Genomic DNA, 22,773 nt, shown 5'->3' on the forward strand with positions numbered 1-22,773 from the left:
ACCCATGGCCCCTAGAAATAGGGATTTTAAATAAATTAGAAGTATCGTATGTAGTACGGATTGCATATAATTCCATTTATCTATTCCACTGAGATAAATTCTAATTTTTTTCTTTATATTGCTTACTTGACCGTGGTATTACCAATTGTGGGGTTATTGAATTTTTTTTTTTTAAAAAAATAAATTAAATCGTAACTTACAATTAAAAAAATAAATTGTGAGATAAAGTCTATTTTTATAAAACAAATAATAAAAAATAATTTACAATTAGTTATTGAATTTTTTTTTTAAAAAAATCACTAAAACTTAAATAAAATTAATATTTACGTGGCTTGCCCCGTAACTTTCATCTAGTATATATATATATATATATATCAATAAGTCTATCTGTTTTTATTATTTTAAATAAAAATAACATTTATTTTATGAACAATTTTCTTTTACAGATTTTAATTATGTTCCAAATAGATGTTAATGATGTTTAGTTGATATTAACTCAATTGATGTCTAAGATTAGCAAAACACCATAATGATCAACTTATGTATCTTATGTGAGAGATGTTCTACATAAAATTTAAATATAATTAAAATCTAATAGAATATTATTATTTTTTCAAAATTATATAATACATGTATGGAACTTTAAAATTTAAATTGTTAACATAGACATCTAACTAATTAATTAAATATCTTATATGTGTATAAAATTCAAATTATTTCCTTAAACTAAAATAAAAAGTATCTTTTCCTTTTCTTGAGGCTGCATCCCTTTAGATGGGTTGATTATTTTGATTGTCGATTTCTTCGACAGGTGCAGCGTGTACTCTGGCGCTAGCCATTGGGTCACTTCTGCGCGCGTGACAAATAATTGTCACGACACACAGAATCAGAGTTAGTAGTACAGAAAGTTCTACCAGAACAATCACAAGGACATTGACAGAATCCTTCTTCAAAGGGTTTTTACGAACCCATGAAGTGTTACTGTTGTCCATTTTAAAATCTGCCACAATATTAAATTAAAATTAGATGAAGAAGAAGAAGAGTTAACTGTAACAATGGCAGTAAGGCCTAAGAAATGGGAGTCAATTACAGTGCCCATTATGAAAGAAAGAAATAACATGTTATGGGCTCGTTTGGAACGCCGTATTAGGTCGTATTGTATTGTATTATATTGAATTGGATTATATATCATATTTTTATATAAAACTATGTTAAACTTTAATTTATACTAAAATATTATATATTTAGGTGTACATAAAAGTTAATACCACATATAGTTTTACATAAAAATATTGCATAAAATACAATTCAATATAATACAATACAATACAATACGACCTAATACAGCGTTCCAAACGAGCCCTATATGATTCCAATATCAACACTCTATGTAATTAAATTCAGTATTTACTATCAGAAAAAATGCCCAACCCAAATCCCCAAAATGAATTATCACTTCAAATTCAAATAATCTATAATACATCAATATTAACCATAAAATATGTATAATTTCATTTGAAACACATTTCTCTGCAACCAAACAACAGAAAGAATATATTCTAATTTGAATCAAACACAAAGAACTCAAATGGGAATGGATCAAAATTGAATAGTATATAAACAGAGCCGGCCAAAGGGTGGGGCAGCCGGGGCCTCGGCCCCAGGCCCCACAATTTTGGAGGCCCCGAAAAAATTAAAATTAATATATGTACATATAAAAACGTATAATATATAAATATTTAACTCAGCAAAAAACATTAAAAACATGTAGCACAAATGGTAAGTGGATCTTTTATTGGACTTGAGGCTCAAGGTTCAATTCTTCCCTCACTACTTTTTATACTTTTAATTATTTGTGATAAATAATAATATTATAACTTAAATATTTGTATTAGATTGTATAAAAAAAAATATATTAAAGTACTTTTAATTTTAAAATATTAATAATAAATAAGATTTATATTTATTATCTATTTTTTTAAAATATATATAATTTAAACACATTATTTTTTTTTCTTTCAAATGTGCTAAAATATATATCACTTCAATCAGGGCCGGCCCTGAAATTTAGTGGGCCATAGAAAAAAAATATTTTTGGGCCCTCATTTAGGAAAAAATGTAGTATTTTTTAAAATTAATAAAACAAAATGTGTAATTTTAAAAGGAACAAATTTTTTTTGGGCCCCTGAGCTAGGTGGGCCCAAGGCACAGGCCTAGCCCGCCTCTGCTCAGGGCCGGCCCTGACTTCAATATAGATGTTCTTAGTAATTAAATATTACTTTGATCGAGTTAGCTTACGTTGCAAAAAAAATATTTATTACGTAGAGATAAAAGAATTAAAATTAATACTGTGTCAAAATTTAATTAAAATTTATTTTTAATTTTTATTAAAATAAAAGGCCTCATTTCAAATTTCGCCCTAGGCCTCTCATCACCTTAAGACGGCCCTGTATATAAACAAACCCAGATCGAAGAATACAATTAGTAAATGGAGAAAATAAATGGAATGAAGAAAGTAAGAACCTCACCTGAGTCAGTGCACCAGAGAGAGAGAGAGAGAGGTTGTTGGAGCGTTCTTGACTGAGTCTGTGATGAGTAGTAGTACAGATCAAGATCAAGATCAGGCAGGAGGGAAAACTTTAGGAGGAGGAGCTTCAAACCTCATATATATAATTATATATATATATACTAGCAAAAACTACGTGCGAGGCACGTATACTAAATTTTATGTTAGTTTTTTTCTATGTTATTTGAAAGTGATACAATAAAAAATTAAAGAAAAAACATTATTAGTTATTAGGTGAGATTATTTGAATAAAGAACAATAAATAATCACGTAAAAATCAAAAATAATTATTTGAATAAAGAATTCAATATACACATTTATATATATGAATCTCATTAATCAAAAGAATTATTAAATATATGAACAATAATTTGTCACGCTATATGTTTCCCAATAAAGAAATCCACCTCCTCATAGTCAAAAATAAACAATACATGTAATACAGATTTTTGTAATGAAGTACCTAAAAGAAATAAAACTTCAGTTAGCATAATCGGAAAAGATTTAAGTGAACTAAATAATGACTAAGAAGATCTAAATTACAAAATGAAAATAACATGTCTATATGAGTATGATTCTATTGCTATATGAGCATAATTGATCTAAGAGAAAATAGATAAACTTATAAACATATAAATATACTTAATATTAATTTTGAGAAAGAAACAATTCAATTATAAACAATTCTAAATATCAGCTTGACAATTTCAACACACTAATTACTCATTAAATAACCATAATGTATACATCATGATAATTTTATTTTATTTGATATCAAATGATAGAGATTATTGAGGTTTTCAGCCATGGAAAACACACTATGATCAAAAACTAATGCTCATTAATTGTATATTTCAAAGAAACCCTAATTTCCATGAATGTCCCTAATAATATATAAACAATAAAGTTGTAAATTAAAAAAAAAAAGTAGCAAAATTTCATTTAATATAAGAAATAGAACAAATTGAAGATTTATACAATACTGGAATTTGAACTCTTAGAAGCCATTAGCGAAGGGGCGAAACTCGTTAGATCTCCTAGTTGAACACTACCTTAAAAAAAATTAAATGATGTGGAGGTTTTTTTATGTGTTTCTGTTTCGATATGTTCTTTTAAAACACCATAAATTGTAAAACAAGCCTAACAGTTGCTTAATGTTTCCTTAGCTTTAGCGTGGCACCCACTTCTTAGATTGGCTTTTTTATCTTGTATATTTATGTATCTTTGAGATTTAACGAAAAAGGCTCTATTGCCTTGAGATTTAAACCACGTTTGATTTTCTTATTATTTATAGGGCCGACATGCTTTGGTCTATGATATAAATACAACAAATGAGACTTGGGAGTGGGTTGACCTTAAGGAGGTAACAATTGTGTTTTAAAATCTTGGTTCCTGAAGAATGTTTCAAGATACAAGTATGATGGGTTTTTTATATTATAGACGATTTGTTCCAAAACATAATAGAACCAACCAATTTAGGTTAATGATCTGGCTTATGATACGTCCATATTAAAGATGATTGGGGGTGTGCGGTTCTGTAAATGCTATGAAATAATTTTGTAGTTAGTCTGTGAATATTGCAATGAAAGTGTTGGTTTGACCTGGCAAATTTATGGTTACAACTTACAAGAATTCTTGACAAGGTTGTTGAATAGTAAACCAATGTAAAACTTGTTTTACTCTGTTGAATAATATGAAAGATAATTCATTTTTCCACCATGTTTAAAAAAAAAAAATACAAATTTGATGAGCATATTCCTTTTTTTTTTTTTTTAATTGAGAGTCTCAGAGTATCAAATCCCGGGTTGTTTTTTTTTTAAATGTGTTGTGATTCTCGAATATTTAGCATCAAATATCAGTTCAAATATTAATGGAATTTGTTTTATTATTATTTTATTATGTATAAATAATATTTTATTATTTTATTAAATAAAAATTAAAAGTCACCCAAATATCAGTTCAAATATTAATGAGATTTGTTTTATTATTATTTTATTATATATAAATAATATTTTATTATTTTATTAAATAAAAATTAAAAGTCACCCACAAATTTCTCAAAAACTAAGAATTTTAGTTATATAGGCACACTTTATATAGAATAGATAGAGAGAGAGAAAGAAAATGAAGCATTAATGTTGTAGTGTTCTTCTGTGTGGTGTTGTTTGTTTTAGTTTTAGTTTTAGTTTTTGCCATTTTAGTTTACACATACATAAACTCTTCTCTTTCTTTCTTTCTTTCTGTAAATAGGCGCCAAAATCCCACTTTGACTTTTTATTATTATTATAACATTAATAATAAGACTACATATATATAAATAATTAGGGTCCACATCAATGTACAATAAAAGTTTAATTGCTATACCCGGTTTCTAATTTTTACATTTTTTTTTTATTAATCAATTGATATTTTATAAAGATAAAAGGGTGTGTAAAAAGTAATTTTCTTCATGTGATTACACATGTATACAAGTAAACAAATTTGGCACATTAAACGTCTTATAAAACATATAAAAAGCACAATTTTTCAGTGTTTTTAAAAATTTTACTAACCTTTTTACGAGCAGTGTTAATTACAATCTCTTAGTAAATCTCTATGAGTAAAATAGTGCGGATTAGATTACATGAACACCTCTAATTTAGAATGAGATAAGTGATAATATTTAAATTTGAGTTAATTTTTGAAAAATAATAGACTAATTAATAAAATAAGGGGCCTTTTTTATTTTTACACTTCTAACCCAGTTTGAAAAACATGTAACTTATTAAACTCGTATATAAATGTGTACATATCATATACTATTTTGGTAGATTTCGTACATTATATATATTTTAGTTTCATTCGATGATTGGGTCAACATTCTCATAAATAAATCCAATTTAAAACTAATCCTCAAAAATAAAATAAAACCATACCAACTTCTCTAAATTCACAATCATAACAAGTATCATTAATCACAAAAATACTTCAAATTAATAATAATAAAAAAAAATTATTCATCTTAAACTGATTTTGAGTAAATATTCAAATAAAAAAAATTGATAGAAATGAAAGTATAAAAGAAAAAGTGAGAAGCCCAATTCTAGACCCATGTGAAAGACCAAAGACACGTGATTGAGAAATACACTAAAATCAAGATTTAATTCTCTCCAAATTCCAATCAAAGCTAATTATTTTAGACACATTTTCTCTGTAAGATTAATTATTATAAGTGGGTACGACATACTGGACCCAGCTCCCCTTCACATGAACTACCCCAATTGTGAAGGCCCATTTGCCTTATTTAAATAATTGTATTAGGTTAATTATATTAGTCTAACCTAATTAAAATTGAATTAGCAACATAATTAACTTTTAAAATATATGAAATTTATTTTTCATTGTAATATTTTAAAGTTAATTTTAGAAAAACACTTAGTCAATGATATATTCTAGATAGTTATTTCTAGTACTAGTTATTATTTCTAATATTAAATAGGAAAATATCATTGATTGTGAAATTAATTGTCTCATAATTAATTTTGGTACAATCTAAGTTTAGTATATTTTCCTAGTATATATTAAACTAGAATTAATAATTAAGTTTCCTCTTTACTTAATTATTTGTTTCTTGAATTTAATACATTTAATTAAATTGAAAATTTAAATATCTAAGTTGATTTTCATCATGATACTTTAATATTGTTATTTTCATGTTATTTAATTAAAGTTGAAAATTATTTTAAGTTTGGAATCTTACTTCAGAATAACTTAAGTTTGAATAATTTTCAAAATATATTTTATTTTATTTTATTAATCATATCCCAAAATTTCGAAATTACATTTCTTTAATGTAGAAATTTCGAATTTTATTTGAAAAATAGATTAAAGTTGAAAATTATTTATTTAATTTTGGACCAACTTAAATCAGTGACTTTTTCATTTGATGGTTAATTAAAATAAATGAACTAAAATATATAATAATTAGAAATTGAATTAATTAGTCTATGAAAAGTCTAGATAGTTATTATCTGTTTTACTTGAAGTATTTTTCTAGTGTATTTAATTAAATAGAAAATTAATATTTAAGTTGATTTTTTAATCATGATACTTAAATATTTGAAATTTTTCTTAGATATTTAATTAAATAGGAAAATTATATTTTTTGTCGAAAATTAATTTTTATTAATTAATTTTGGGCCAACATAAAATTAGAGTAATTTTCCAGGATTTATTTTATTTTATTTTAAAGCATTTTCGAAAATGCAATATATATTTATAGAAAATTAAATTTGAGTTGTAAATTAATTCAAATTAATTTTGAAACAACTTAAACTGAATAATTTTCTAAATATTTATGGAAATTATTACTAAGATGGAAATAATTCACGTTATTTATCTATCTAAGTATAATTTATAAATATTAAATTAAAATTTATATTTGGAATTTTTCATTCTAAATTGGAAATTTTAATTAAATAAATATATATTTAAAATAAATGGATTAAAATAAATATTAGAAGAAAATACAACCCTTCATTAAATAATGAGCTTTATTATAAGGATATTCGATCTCCATTGTTGGTTTTACATAGCTATTGTTTTAGTGAGTAATCCTCCCTAATGGAGAAACGTTCATTAGCAAGTTAGCACCGTTTAATCTCGAAAGATAAATAATCTTGTAAGTTTTTTTTTTATATAGTTTATGATCACCCTAATGGTGGCGACTATATAAGACTTGCAAGAATATGAAACAATGGTGGAAGCTCATAAGATAGAATAGCCTTGACTCTCGCCTAAACGGGACAACGCGGATTCACATCTTGATCGAATAAAAGGTTGCTAGAATGTTTGACATTTTAGATGAGCTGACAACTCTATTCAATGGATGATAGCTTTGACTCTCGCCTAAACGGGACACTGATATCAGTTTGTTGAAAACCTTGGAAATTATTTAGGATTGTATGTTTTAGTATTTTCACTTTTCATTCCTACTTGCTATGTGCTTCATAATTTCTGAATTGTGTATGAATTTGTATTGAACCATGTTATTTTCTGTTATTAAATTGTAGTTTAATTTCGAATCTTCATTGTTGGTCTAACTTGATTTGTTTTTCTAACGAGATAAATCCCCAATGGATTTTCACCATTAGACTAACATAATAGTGTTAGATCTCGAAAGATAAATATTGTATATGCAACATCTAGCTGTTCATCAATTGATGACACCTTAGACTAGTGTTTTACAATATGAAACAAGAAGATTGTATAAATAAGATTACTTTGACTCTCGCTAATCGGAGCATCGTTGGATTCTTATTTAAAACGAAATTATCCTAATTCCTCTTAGCTTATTCATTTCGAATTAGCTTAATGACATATCATTGGATGAATGGTCTATAAATCATATAAAGTCTTATTTTCTCTTAAGAAATTAGATGACGCATATGATTATATTCCCGGAATTCTATCCCTAAATGATATAAATCCTCAATCTTAGATATCTCCTACTTGTATAGGAAAATCATAGAGTTAGATTAGTAGTGGTGGTACAAGAAAGAATTACTAATTATACAGTTACACTTTCGCAAGTGTTTAATAACCATTTTCTTTCAATGGATTCAAACTGTATGAGTTTAGTATTCTGTGACCAGAATCCACTTGCACTATTCTAAGAACTCTTTGATGTAACTAAACTTAAGTCATCAAAAGACACAACCACATATTTTATAAATCTATGGCATTTGTATCTTGTTCATAGTGGTTTTGACAAGATCATTCTCTGCAAAGAGTTAATATGCCTATATCCACTGAAAGTAATTTCATCTCATTCGTAGATGGATGTACATTCAGGGGTGGATATGAGCTTTCGTTGTATTCTTAAAACGATCACTCTAGATTTTACCTTATGCAAAAGAAATTTGAAATGTTTGAAAAATTTCATGAATTTCTAGCAATGGTGAAGGTAAGTGGTTAAAGATCTTGCGAACTGATAGGGGTGGAGAAAAAGTTAGTAGATATGCAGTTCAAAGATCATTAATTTGATTTTGCATAATATCCAACTTACCTCCCCAGAAATTCGAGTTGCATATTGATGATTAGTTACTAGTCGTTGCCTAAATCCTTTTATGGAAATAAAATTTCAGAATGATGTAATGGTTGTATACTTAATGTAAATCATTACTAGATTCATGGATGACCTAATCGAAATCTTAAGAAAAGCTAGAACTGCTAACTCTGGTTTGCATGTTTGTTAACTATTCTAAGTGATTAGGGGTGGAGCATCCTATTGTCATTAGATAAGAAAGTGTTTGTTTAAACAAATACTACTTTTCTAAGAAAATGACTAAGTCTGAAAATAAAGTAGCAAATAAAGGAGATATTTTTTTCTTGATTCCATAAGTGTTCTATCATCTTATTCGTTACAAGATGATCCCACTTCCTCTGTTGTCTTAACACAACCGAAGAGGTCAATACCATTTAGTTTTCTTAGACATAGTTCACGGTACCTTGTTGTAGTGGGAGAGTTTCTAGGAACTCACCTTCTTATAACTTGGAAGACACTAGTGATTAAAATCCATTGTGAGTTTAAACAAGTAATGGATTGTCAAGATAAGAAACTAAGAAGAAAGCCAAGAGAACTATAGTTTGATCCATTCACGTGGAGTAACCTAAAGTTTTCTATTACAAGGACATGATAGGAAATTTCGTTCATAAGTCTATTCAATGGACTTAACAAAACTTCCTGTTCCTAGTATTATAGGTTTGAGTTTATCTAAACCTATGGCTTGTGGTATACCTGGTAATTACTTACTCTAATGCAAGCATGAGATGCTGATGCATTTTCTTTCCAATGGAAATCTATAGAAGCTTCACAACTTCTTAGACATAGATTTTATTTATCTAAGGAAAAGTCTCAACTATTCCAGAGAAGATAAAGCCATGAAAGAATTTCTTAAATCAACAGTGAGAGGTCTCAGATATGCTTTAGTATGCCTTAGACCAGACACCTACTGTTAAGTGGGAGTAATGAGTAAGTATCAGATTAATCCAGGAGAGGAACATTGGAAGACAATCAAGTATTTTTTAAGATTAAGAAGAGAAACTATATGTTAGTCAATAAGGGTGTTTGTTTAAAACTCTTAGACTACACCACATCAGATTTCAAGACTTGCCTTTGTGCTAGAAAGTCTGCTGATGAGATGGTGATTACTTTGGGGGTGGAGTAGCGATTTTGGAGAAGTGTAAAAACCTATCTGAAATCTCTTGGTCTACCAGAGAGAGACTGAATGTTAAAAGTTGCAGGAAAGATACTTATTCAGTCTAAGGAAAGTTCTATACATTTGTGGCAATGTTCCAACTTGCCTTAACTACTAGGGTTACTTCCTGAATAACGAAAGAGTAGTTGCCCAAAAGTATAGAATCCAGTATCCCAAAAAAGTAGACATATAGAGAGGAATTTCACATTATCAAGGATTTTGTGATTAAGGAAGAGTAATGGTGGAGAAGAGGTTGTATTTAATTCAACCTGTTAGATCCCATTACGAGGAGTTTACTACTATTACACTTGATTGGTATATCAAGGTGTTAATGATTATTTGAAATGCACTTTTTGTTTTATATTAGTGCAAGTGGGAGTTTGTTGGGTTTTATGCCCTAAATAAAACTCATTTCATATAATCAGATTTACTCATTAACAAAGATCAGAAATAACATTTTATGTTGCATGGTTCACATGATTTATTTCATGATTATATGTATATAATGTATGAATTCTTTTTAAGTCCAGAACATATGGGTTGGTTAAAGATTATAGTGTTGTCAGCACAGTGGAATATAATCTTTATTATATGTTCAAAAGTAGATTCCCTGATTTGTCAGAACACTGGATTTAGACTGACATGGTATAATCAGCGATAGGTATTCTTACACCTTAGAAAAGTGTTATGTCCTTTCCAGGACATTGGCAAAGTTTACCAGTATCGGATGTATGGAGTATACATCGGAAGGGACCGATATCGAACTTTGATTAGATATGTTAAAACTTACCGTAATATCTATTCAATTCAATATCACCTGTTGATCCTAGATCACATGATCGAAATCCTGATATGGTTAGGCTCAATTTCAAGAGTGTTACTCGTGTTCTTTGATTTGTTAGTTAAGCCTAGTTTTGTATCAGGGTGATACGTACATTTTGGGAACACGGTAGTCCAATTGAGTGGGAGCGCTAACATAAATATGGAATCTATAGCTTCTATTTGGCAAATAGAAGTAAAGGATGATTTCCTTCGAGCTTAACCAAACGAAGATAAATGGTGGAGATCTCATTTCACTTAGGTGAAATATCATTTATACAGGGTTAAGTGTTTTAAGGATAAAATACATTGTAGGGTGTTACGGTAATTTAATCCCTGTACAAAGGTAAATCATCTATATAGAGGATCATTGATCACATTAGGGTTATAACAATGGATAACTAATGACGTGTCTATATCGTGGAACATATAGAGCGTTTCTATATGACTGAGAGTGCAATTCCAAGTTCTAAGTGTGGATTCAATGAGGAATTAATAAGTTAGGGAATTTACTTGGTAAATTCAGTTCGACTTATTGGAAGCTCGGTTATATAGACCCATGGTCCCCATACTAGTTGAGGCCATACTGCTTGTAAGACTCAATTAATTGATTTTAATTAATCAATTAAAATTCTAAAATTTAGACTATGTCTACTTTATGAATTTTCACTAAGCAAGGGTAAAACAGTAAATAGAGAGTTTAAAGGGTATATTTATTAATTGGGAAACTTTGATTAGTTTTTATTAATAAATAAAATAAATGACAATATATTATTTAATAATTAATTATAGTTATTAAATAATTAGATTTGACATTTATGAAGTTGAAAGAGAGAATTGGCAATTTTGAGAAAATGAGAAACTAGAAATGATGAAATAGGAAAGTTTGAAAAGTGGAAGGATTTGTTTTCCTCAATGAATGGCCGGCCACTTAATGCTTCTATTTCTCATTTTATTTTTTATTTTTAAATGCCAAATAATTCAACTTTAACCCTATGTGGTATTCTATAAATAGAAGGTAAAGGCTTCAGGTTTGAGACACACTTCACAGTTTATTCTCTCAAACACTATGAAACCGCCACTCTCTCTCTTTCTTTCTTCTCTGTTTTTCGAATTCCCTTGAGTGAATGAGTAGTGCCCACACACATCAAGTGGTATCTCAATCATAGTATGGAAGACTATGGAAATTCTGCATCAAAGAAGGAGAAAAGAAGATCCAGGTTCAGATCTTGGTGATGCTCTGCTACAGAAAGGAATCAAGGGCTAGAGATCTGAACGGAAGGAGTCATATTATTCCGCTGCACCCACTGTAAGGTTTTCTAACTTTATATGTGTTTATTTTCATTGTTTTAGAATTCATATTAGGTTGTTAATCCAACATACTTGTTAGTAAATCTAGATCCTGGTAAAATAATTTCCAACACTAACTCCACCGGTAGATGACAAGCCTTTCCAAACACCAACCGATATGGAGACATGCCAATCGGTGTTTTAAAAGCAATTCTGTATGCCCACAATGCATCATCCAATTTTCTTGACCAATCTTTCCTTGATCTTTGCACTGTTTTCTCTAGAATCATCTTGATCTCCCGATTAGAAATTTCAGCTTGGCCATTACTTTGGGGATGGTATGGTAAAGCAGTTCGATGTCGGACACCATATCTTGACAGAAGTGCTTCAAACTGCTTGTTGCAAAAGTGACTCCCTTCATCGCTTACTATTGCTCGAGGAGTACCAAACCGAGTAAAGATGTTCTTTTGTAGAAAGCGGAGAACTGTCTTACCATCATTCTGAGGTGTAGCTGCAGCTTCGACCCATTTAGACACATAATCGACAGCCAATAGAATGTACTGATTGCTAAAGGATGAAGGAAAAGGACCCATGAAGTCTATTCCCCACACATCAAACAATTCCACTTCTAAAATTCCTGTTAAAGGTAATCGGCGCAGTGCTTGTAGAGGATTGGCTCTTCCCAATAATAATGTTTCACCTTAGAAAAGAACTTTTTCAATTGTTGACGCGAAAGCTCGGGAGGGGTTATTTTTGCAGCCAAGAAATTAACATAGTCAGCGTACCATGGTACCATCAGGTTTTCCCTCACACTAAAGAGTTGTTCATCAGGAAATTGCTCATTTATTTGTACCTCCTTTGTATTCTGACTTTCTTCCAGCTCTAATCTTGACAAGTGGTCTGCTACCAGGTTTTCGGTGCCCTTCTTATCTTTTATCTCTAAGTCAAACTCTTGAAGTAGAAGTACCCACCGAATCAGTCTCGGTTTTGCATCCTTCTTGGTCATAAGGTACTTGATCACTGAATGATCTGTGTAGACAATCACCTTATTTCCAATCAGGTAGGGCCGGAATTTGTCACAAGCAAACACTATTGCCAGCATTTCTTTCTCTGTAGTGGCGTAATTTTATTGAGCATCATTCAGAGTTCTACTAGCATAGTAGATTGTGTGGAATACTCTGTCAACTCTTTGTCCCAAGACCGCTCCAATGGCATAGTCACTTGCGTCGCACATCAACTCAAACGGCAACTCCCAATTTGGTGAAGTTACTATCGGTGCTGAAATCAATCTCTCCTTTAGAACCTTGAAAGTTTTTAAACAATCTTCTCCAAACTCAAATGGAACACCATTGACAAGTAAGCTGGACAAAGGTTTTGAGATCTTGGAGAAGTCCTTGATAAATCTGCGGTAGAAGCCAGCATGTCCTAGGAAACTCCTCACTCCTTTTACAGAAACTGGAGGTGGCAAATTCTCTATTGTTAAAACTTTAGCCTTATCCACCTCAATTCCTGCCTTCGAAATTTTGTGCCCAAGAACAATTCCTTCTGTTACCATAAAGTGGCACTTCTCCCAGTTTAGCACCAAGTTAGACTTCTCGCACCTAGTTAGCACTTTTTCCAAATTTTCCAAACAATGATCGAAGGAGGAACCAAAAACTGAGAAATCATCCATAAAGATTTCAATACAAGATTCAATCAAGTCTGAAAAGATAGCCATCATACACCTTTGAAAAGTAGCAGGGGCGTTGCACAAGCCGAATGGCATTCTTCTGAAAGCAAAGGTACCGTAGGGACATGTGAAAGTAGTCTTCTCCTGATCTTCAGGTACTATAGCTATCTGGTGATATCCAGAGTATCCATCAAGAAAGCAGTAATATTCTTGCCCCACCAATCTGTCTAGCATTTGATCAATGAAGGGCAAAGGGAAGTGATCTTTTCGTGTTGCTTTGTTGAGTTTCCTGTAATCGATGCAAATCCTCCAACCAGTGACTGTTCTTGTAGGAATCAACTCATTCTTTTCATTCTTGATCACAGTCATTCCACCTTTCTTTGGAACCACTTGCACCGGGCTAACCCACTTACTATTTGAAATGGGATAAGCAACTCCAGCATCCAACCACTTGACTACTTCTTTTCTGACAACTTCTTTCATGGGTGGATTGAGTCTTCGTTGAGCGTCGATTGTCGGTTTGGCATTGTCTTCCATGAGAATTCGGTGCATCACTGTTGAAGACTGATTCCTTTGACATCACCTAGTGTCCAAGTGATGGCCTTATTGTGAGCTCGGAGTACCCTCAGAAGTCTATCAGTTTCCACATCAGAAAGAGAAGCTGAAACAATAACTGGCAGCTTTTTATCTTGACCCAAAAACTCATACCTCAAGTGACTAGGAAGCACCTTCAATTCAAGTTCTGGAGGCTTTTCAGTAGATGGCATTAGCTCTTTTGGAACTGCTCCCAATTCCTCAAAATACCTTCTGTTCAAGGGCCCATAGGAATCAAGCCACTTCACATAACCCATGACCTCTTGTCCCTCTTGCTCCGTCAATTCATTTTCAGTTAAACTTAGTTCAAGAGGATCATGTAGCAGCCTTTTCTCACCCACAATTTCATCAATCAGATCAATGAAGAAACAATTATCACTTGCCTTTGGGTACGTCATAGCCTTTAGCACATTAAAGACCACTTCTTCTCCTTGGACTCTCAGCTTTAATTCACCCTTCTGAACATCGATTAAGGCTTGGCCAGTTGCCAAGAATGGTCTCCCAAGAATGATTGGGACATTGCTATCTTCTTCCATATCCAAAACAATGAAATCAGCTGGAAAGACGAACTTGTCAACTTTAACTAACACATCCTCAATGACTCCTCTAGGATGGGCTAGTGATCGGTCCGCCAATTGGAGAGTTACTGTGGTTGGCTTTGCTTCACCCAGCTGCAATATTTTAAACACTGATAGAGGCATCAAGTTAATGCTGGCTCCCAAGTCACAAAGTGCATTTATTCCTTCAATTCTCCCGATAGTACAAGGAATAGTGAAACTCCCTGGATCTCTTGAGTTTGGGAGGGAGTTTCTTCTGTAGAATGGCGCTGCACTCTTCAGTTAGAGCCACTGTCTCATAATCCTCCATCTTTCTCTTCTTTGACAGAATTTCCTTCATAAACTTCACATAACTTGGCATCTGCTCTAAAGCTTCAGCAAAGGGAATGTTAATGTGAAGTCTTTTGAAGACTTCTAGGAATTTGGTGAACTGCTTGTCTAGGCTTGACTTTCTAAGCCTTTGAGGGTAGGGTATTTTCACATGGTGATCAATGTTAATTGGTGGAGACTGTTGTGGTTGTGTTGGGCTATGAGTAGCCTTCTCTGATGTTGGTGTTGGGGTTGGCATTGGTTGAGCTTCATTCTCCTTTTCTCCATTCGCTGGTTGTGGCAGTTTAGGACCATCATAATTTTTACCGCTTCTCAGGGTAATTGCTTTGCAGTTTTCTTTGGGGTTTACTTCAGTTGTGCTAGGCAAATTCCCTTGAGGACGGGTTGCTACCTGAGTTGCTAGTTGGCCCATCTGTGTCTGCAGGTCTTTGATTGAAGATCTAGTTTCAGTCATGAATTGAAGCAGTAAATCTGTTTGCAAACTAGAATTTCCACCAGAGGTTTGTTGCTGATTAAACTGTTGGTTCTGATTCTGGTTCTGATTTCGTTGCTGATAGAACCCACTGTTTCTTCGGTTATTACCGTGGTTGAACCCATAATTGTTGTTGTTATTCTGCGAAAAATTTCCAATGGCTTTAGCTTCATCCATTGGCAAATCATCCACATCTGCTTGACACTCTGAAAAGTAATGACTTCCTCCACATAACTCACAAACAACTTGGGCTTGTTTAGCTTGCCCTACAATTAACTTTGTCAATGCCTCAACCTGAGCTGTCAACTTTGTGACGGCATCAACCTCTAACACACCAGCTACCTTCTTTGATTGACTCCTTTCAGTTGGCCACTGCTGATTGTTTAGAGCCATCTCCTCCAATAGATCATAAGCCTCATTAGCACTCTTTCTCATAAAGGCTCCACCAGCTGCTGCATCTATTAGAGTTCTAGTATTACCAATCAACCCGTTGTAGAAGTTGTGGACCAGCATCCACTTCTCTATACCATGATGAGGGCACTTTCTGATCAGATCTTTAAACCTCTCCCAAGCCTCATGGAGAGATTCATTATCTTGTTGGCAGAAGTTGTTGATTTCTCCTCTCAGCTTTGCAGACTTGGCTGGAGGAAAGAACTTTGACAAGAATTTCATTGCCAGATCATTCCAGGTGGAAATAGAGTTGGGTAGCAAGGAGTTTAACCAACTCTTGGCTCGTTCTCTGAGCGAGAATGGGAACAGTCTCAGTCGAATGGCATCATCACTAACTCCATTAACTTTAAAAGTTTCACAAAGTTCCATGAAGTTAGAGAGATGTAGGTTAGGATCTTCAGAAGGGAGGCCACCAAGGCGGGCGAAGACCTGCACCATTTGAAGTATGGCGGGTTTAATCTCAAAGTTGTTCGCATCCATCGCCGTGGCCTGATACATGACTGCACTCCCGTCAGAGTAGGGAGAATGTAATCTCTCAAGCTACGGCCATTAGCTTGATCTTCCACGGTGCCACCATTATTACCGTTATTACCTCCATTGTTCGCAGCATTAGCATTCACATTAGCAGCCATGATTTCTAAAGTTTCAGCAGTTGCTGAAACTCCTTCTTGCCTCTTGTTCTTTCGGTTTCTCCTACAAGTTTTCTCGATTTCAGGATCAACTGGTAATATGACAGCGCATACACTTAGGATTCCTGAAATGGATCACGAAAATATTGCAAGAAAAAGGTTAGAAAAATCAGCAAGAGAAAATATACCAAAGTAGAAGTTAGTATAATTTTATGTAATATTAATCTTTAAACAATTCCCCGGCAACGACGCCAAAAACTTGTTACGAATTTTATGTTTATTACACAAGTGTACGCAATCAAGTAGTATCTCACGCAAGTGAGGTCGAACCACAGGGAATTGGATTAAGTACTACTAAACTATACTTATGATTCTATTTGGTAAAATAATAAGTTTGCAATTGGAAAGTAAATACTCAGAAAATTAAAGAGAAAATAAACGAAGATTAATCAAGATGAGAGATTAGGAAGGTGAATCCTGTTGATAACCTACCAATGTTAATACCTAATTGCTATCTTTATCTCAATGTGAATGACAGATTATAAATTAACCTAACTCTTTTCAGATCTTTTAGGTCCTAAATAGGGGTGTTCATCAAACCGCCCAAACCGCTCAAACCGCCCGCACCGCACCACACCACAAAAAAAATACGGTTTGAAATTCTTTGCGGTGCGGTCGCGGTTTGAATTTTTCCTAAACCGCGCGGTGCGGTGCGGTTTGCGGTTTTGAATTGTTAATATGCGGTTCAAACCGCACCGCACAACATATTATAAAAATATCAATTTTTATATTTATTTAGGTCCAATATATGAATGTTCAACTTAAAGTCTACTATTCTTTCAAAAAAAAAAACTTAAAGTCTACTATTCTTTCAAAAAAAAAACTTAAAGTCTACTAATTATTGTATTGTTGACACTTAATTTTTTTTTTATATTTATTTTTCAAGCCTTATGGTATTTTGACAAGTTTTGCTCAAAGTTTGTTGTATTTGTGATAGTTTAATTATTTAGAGATAGTCCAAAACGCATAAACCACAAAAACCGCACCGCACCGCACCGCACTATTTTTTGCGGTGCAGTTTTTGCGGGTTTTTAATTTCGCGGTGCGGGTGCGGTTTGAGAAATTTGAAAAACTGCATGTGCGGGTTGGTTTGAAAAAATAGTCAAAAACTACACCACCTGCACCGCGAACACCCCTAGTCCTAAATAATATGTTCTCTAATTAACTTCTTAATTAAATCAACACAAAATCAGCATTAAGCAATAACCTATTCGTCACTGAGGCTATGTAAATACTTTCGTTTCACATCAAAATCTAGACTATCCAAATTTTAGCATTCTCAATTCTCACTTTTCAGATTTCAAATTGAGATCATTGAACATGTAAAAGGTGATCAAGCTTGCACATGGAATTAAACACAAATATAGATAGTATTCACACATAAGATGAAGGAATGTCAATTATTTATTAACTAGGCATAAACTTAAACAACAATCATCATCCTCCCTTATTGGGAAATTTAGTTCATAATAACTCTAAAAACATCCATGATTAATTCAGAAACAAAAACAAATATAAAGAAGAATTTAAGGGTAAAAGAAAGAAACTAGAAGGTGATATCGCTCCGGGTCTTCAAGATAGCTTCCTCTCCACTTGCATCCACTTTTTAGGTCTATTTCTCCTTACTTTGACCTTCAGTGTCGTATTCCTTATATAGGAATGAGAAGTGTGCCTACAATTTGAGAAAAAAACCAAAATTAGGTCAAATCTGCGATTTCCGTACCAAGTCGCGACTAGCATTTAAGCTGGTCGCGACTACAGGCAAAACTCAAAAAACCGAGTTTCTGCCAATTCTTGAAGTCGCGACTAGGGTCGCGACCAGGAAAAAGGGTCACGACCTGGCTCTATGGAGGTCGCGACTACTGATTCGTCTGAAGCCGAATTTTCCAATTTTTTCCAAGTTTGTCCCAGTTTTTTGCCATTTGACTGAATTCGAACTTTAACACCCCGGGAACCTGAAATGATAAAAATCAAGCGTAAAACTGCTCCAAAAGACACCAATAGACGAGATAATGCTAACTTTAAAGACTCGAAACATAGGCTAATTATAACCTAACAAGGGGAGGTAGTGGTTCGTGTTGGGTTTTATGCCCTAAATAAAACTTCATTTCAATGTAATCCAGTTTATTCAACATCAATAAAGAAACATAAGTATTTTTCATTCATTTGTGTATGTTTTGGTTCACCTTATCAATTGCTTGTCTATTTGATTTATAAATTCATCTGAAACCCTTTTCACATACTTGATCCTGTTTATTGTGTTGTCAACACATTGGAAAGTAAACATGACTATGTGAATAAATATTCCTAGATTTATTAGACATAGGATTTTACTGATATGATAATCTACAAACAGAGTTTACTTGCATTTGGAGAAATGCTATGTTCTTTCCAAAGCATTGGTTAAAGTAAAGCTCAGGTTGGATGCATGGAGTATGCATCGGAAGGGACCGATATTGAACTTTGACTTAGATTTATTAAACTTATCGTAATATCTATTCAAGTCAATATCGCCTAGTTGATCCTAGATCAAATGATCTTAATCCTGTTATGATTAGGCTCAATCTCAAGAGGCTATTCGTGTTCTTTGATTTGTTAGTTAAGCCTACTTTTGGGTCAGGGTGATACGTACATTTTGGGAACACGGTAGTGCAATTGAGTGGGAGCGCTAACATAAATATGGAATCTATAGCTTCTATCTGGCGAATAGTAAGTAAAGGATGATCTCCTTCGAGCTTGACCAAACAAAAATAAATAGTGGAGTACTCATTTCACAAAAGCTGAAATATCATTTATACGGGGTTAAGTGTTTTAAGGATAAAATACATTGTAGGGTGTAACGGTAATCTAATCCCTTTACAGTGTAGATCATTCATATAGAGGATCATTGATCAAATTAGGATTATAACAATGGATAACTAATGATGTGTCTATATGGTGGAACATATAGAGTTTTCTATATACTGAGAGTGCAATTCTAAGTTCTATGCGTGGATTCAACGAAGAATTAATAAGTCAGTGAATTTAGGTTATAAATTCTTGATCTGCTTATTGGAAGCTCGGTTATATAGACCCATGGTCCCCCCACTAGTTGAGATAATATTGCTTGTAAGACTCATTTAATTGGTTTTGATTAATCAATTATAATTCTCAAATTAGACTATGTCTATTTGTGAATTTTTCACTAAGTAAGGGCGAAATTGTAAAGAAAGAGTTTTAGGGGCATATTTGTTAATTATGATACTTTGTATGGTTCAATTAATAAATATGATAAATGACAATATTATTTAATAATTATTTATAGTTATTAAATAATTAGAATTGGCATTTAAATGGTTGAATTTGAAAATTGGTGTTTTGAGAAAATGAGATGCATAAATGATAAAACTGCAAAATCGCAAAAAGTGAGGCCCAAATCCACATTGCCTAGGGCCGGCCACTTTTATAGGGTTTTTCATCTGATATTTTCATTATTTTAATGTCAAATAATTCAAACCTAACCCTAGTGGAATGCTATAAATAGATAGTGAAGGCTTCAGGAAATTTACACTTAACTTTCTACTTTTTCTTTCAGAGAAAAACCTGAGCCTTCTCTCTCTATACCTAGCCTCCACCTTCTTCTCTTTCTTCTTCCTTAAAATTTCGAATCACTTAGTGATTAGAGTAGTGCCCACACACAGCAAGTGATACCTCAATCATAGTGAGGAAGATCGTGAAGAAAGACATTCAACAAGAAGGAGTTTCAGCACTAAAGAAGGAGAGAAAGAGATCCAGGTTCAGATCTTGATAATACTCTGCGACAGAAAGGATACAAGGGTTAGAGATCTGAACGGAAGGAGATATTTAATTCCGCTGCACCCAATGTAAGGTTTCTCATACTTTATATGTGTTTATTTATCGTTTTAGAAAGTTCATATTTAGGGTGTTAAACAACATACTTGTGAGTAGATCTAAGATCATGGTAAAATAAATTTCCAACAGTTCGGCCATGGACCAGAAAAGGAAGGCATCCACTACAACCAGTGGCTCGGGTCAGAATAAGAGGTTCAGAGGGAACCAGGGTCGGGGAAATCGCTAGAGTGGCACCGAAGCCCGATACACTTACCCAGAGTGCCCCAGTTGTAAAAAGCATCATCTAGGGAGTGTAAAGGGCAAGGATGCTTTCAGTGTGGCATGCCAGGGCATTACAAAAGAGATTGTCCCCAGCTCAGAACTGAGGCACCGAAGATTGCAGCAAAACCCACTCCAGCCAGGGTGTTTGCGATAACTCAGGCTGATGCAGAAGCCAGCCCCTCTGTGGTAACAGGTCAGCTCTCGGTCAACAACTCTTATTTCTCTGTGTTGTTTGACTCTGGAGCCACTCATTCTTATGTGGCGGCTAGAGTTTTTGGTAAATTGGGTAGACCGCATGATAGTTATGAATCAGGGTTCGGAACCCTACTGCCTGGCGGGGAGTTAGTTATCTCCAAAAGGTGGATTAGGTCTATGCCAATCAGAATAGAGGATAGAGAGTTGAGCGCTGATTTGATAGAGATGAATTTAGTGGATTTTGATATCATACTGGGAATGGATTTCTTATCCAAATATTCAGCCAGTATTGATTGTAAGAGGAAGATGGTAATCTTCCAACCTGAAGGCGAAGAACCGTTTGTTTTTGTTGGTTCGGTTCAGCGATCTCAGATCCCGGTGATTTCGGCCTTATCAGCTAAAGAATTGTTGTGTGATGGATGTTTAGGGTTTCTGGCCGTGGTAGTAGATACCACTCAGCCAGTTACTGTTCGGCCAGAAGACATCAAGGTAGTTCGAGAATTTTTAGATGTTTTTCCTGAAGAACTACCGGGTTTACCACCTCAGCGGGAAATTGATTTCATAATTGATCTGGAACCTGGAGCAGAACCGGTCTCTAAAGCTCCTTACAGAATGGCTCCAGCAGAACTTAAAGAATTAAAAATTCAACTTCAGGGGTTGCTTGACATAGGGTTTACCCGACCTAGTGTGTCACCCTGGGGAGCTCCGGTACTGTTTGTTAAGAAGAAAGATGGATCTTTATGGATGTGCATTGACTACCGGGAACTGAATAAACTAACAATCAAGAATAAATATCCTTTACCTAGGATCGACGATCTTTTTGATCAACTTCATGGGAAAACTGTCTTTTCAAAGATTAATCTCCGATCAGGCTATCATCAGTTGAGAATCCGAGAGGAGGATATCCCAAAGACAGCTTTCCGCACTAGGTATGGACATTATGAATTTCTGGTTATGTCTTTTGGACTGACCAATGCTCCTGCAGCTTTTATGGACTTGATGAATAGGGTATTTAAGGATTTTCTCGATATTTGCGTTATTGTATTTATCGACAACATCCTTGTGTACTCTCAGTCAGAAGAGGAGCATGAGCAACATCTCCGAATGGTTCTACAGCGACTCCGGGAACATAAGCTTTATGCCAAATGCAAGAAGTGTGAATTTTGGCTGTCTTAGGTGTCCTTTCTTGGACACATTGTTAGCAAGGATGGCATCAAGGTGGATCCGGGAAAGATAGAATCCGTCAGGGATTGGCGAAGACCAAAAACAGTGACAGAAGTTAGAAGTTTCTTGGGTCTGGTGGGCTACTATCGTCGGTTCGTTGAAGGGTTTTCTAAAATTTCAACACCCTTAACCGAGCTCACCAAAAAGAATCAGCGTTTTGTATGGACGGATAAGTGTGAATCAAGCTTTCAGGAGTTAAAACAGAGGTTAATTACAGCTCCAGTATTAGCTCTGCCTTCTAATAAGAGAAATTTGTGGTTTATTGTGATGCATCCAGACAGGGTCTGGGGTGTGTTCTAATGCAAACCGATCGGGTTATTGCCTATGCCTCCCGTCAGTTGAAAGATTATGAACAGCGATACCCGACTCTTGACCTAGAACTTGCCACAGTAGTGTTTGCTTTAAAGATTTGGCGGCATTATCTCTATGGAGAGAGATGTGAAATCTATACCGACCATAAAAGTCTCAAATATTTCTTCACTCAGAAGGATTTGAACATGAGACAGAGGCATTGGTTGGAGTTAGTCAAGGATTACGATTGTGAGATCCTTTATCATCCGGGGAAGG

At 33.5% G+C, this 22,773-nt stretch overlaps 1 non-coding gene across 1 annotated transcript; it reads left to right on the forward strand.

Moving 5' to 3' along the window:
- Window positions 1–16,058: 16,058 nt before the first annotated feature.
- Window positions 16,059–16,165, forward strand: LOC115711793 (small nucleolar RNA R71). Its single transcript, XR_004010667.2, has one exon. It is a non-coding gene; the product is annotated as a small nucleolar RNA R71 (small nucleolar RNA).
- Window positions 16,166–22,773: the final 6,608 nt, after the last annotated feature.

Source organism: Cannabis sativa, chromosome 3 (assembly GCF_029168945.1).
Source record: "Cannabis sativa cultivar Pink pepper isolate KNU-18-1 chromosome 3, ASM2916894v1, whole genome shotgun sequence".
In the NCBI taxonomy this organism is placed as follows: domain Eukaryota; kingdom Viridiplantae; phylum Streptophyta; class Magnoliopsida; order Rosales; family Cannabaceae; genus Cannabis; species Cannabis sativa.